Source organism: Schistocerca americana, unplaced genomic scaffold, assembly GCF_021461395.2.
Source record: "Schistocerca americana isolate TAMUIC-IGC-003095 unplaced genomic scaffold, iqSchAmer2.1 HiC_scaffold_918, whole genome shotgun sequence".
Taxonomy (NCBI): Eukaryota; Metazoa; Arthropoda; class Insecta; order Orthoptera; family Acrididae; genus Schistocerca; species Schistocerca americana.
Genome location: NW_025726695.1, coordinates 19,247 through 20,000, shown reverse-complemented (window position 1 = coordinate 20,000; position 754 = coordinate 19,247).

Below are 754 nucleotides of genomic sequence, written 5' to 3'. Positions count from 1 at the left end.
CAGATGTCCACCGCGCTTCGCACCGGGCCCGCGAGGACCTACTTTGGCCGCACGGCGCCGCGTGCAGGGTGCGCCGGCGCGCAGCTGCGCCGCCTGCCGCCTCCGTCGGCCGGCGCGCCTGCCACTGGCCGCCCCCACCAGCCGGCTGTAGCGCGTGCGCCCACGCACCGCGCGGCCAGCACGCCGGAAGGCCCCCCCTCACCGGCCGGGGACGGTCCCACCCAGCCACCGCCGCGTATCGCTTCACACCCACATGCCATTCACGTTCGTGGGCATGGTGGGTATCGCTGAAACAACCGGTTGGTAGCTCAACCGATCGTCGCCATCACTGATTCACCTCTAGCGAGAACAACCGCACCACAACGGTTTACCAGTTCTTCATTTGCGTAACGTCACCAGCAAACGTAGACGTCCATCGCCATTTGCAAATTCAACGATTGTTGCATGCCTGTGTCAGGTGTCACGACACACTATGTCTGCCCACATACACGCAACAACATGTGCACGCTTCGCGAACACGTGGAAGGTGGCCCCCGTACGTATGCGATGTCCATTGCGCGAACGACTGTCAACCGGCCTCTGTCGCATGTCGCAGATGTGGAACGCAGTGCACCATGCTATCACGGTGTGTGAGAAGAGACGACTACGTCTGACAACACGCGCCACTACATCAACAGACGGCTCATGCTGATCGCCATCCACGGCATACCATACTGCAATCCAGCTCTTATAGGGAGACGACACGTAGCTGAGT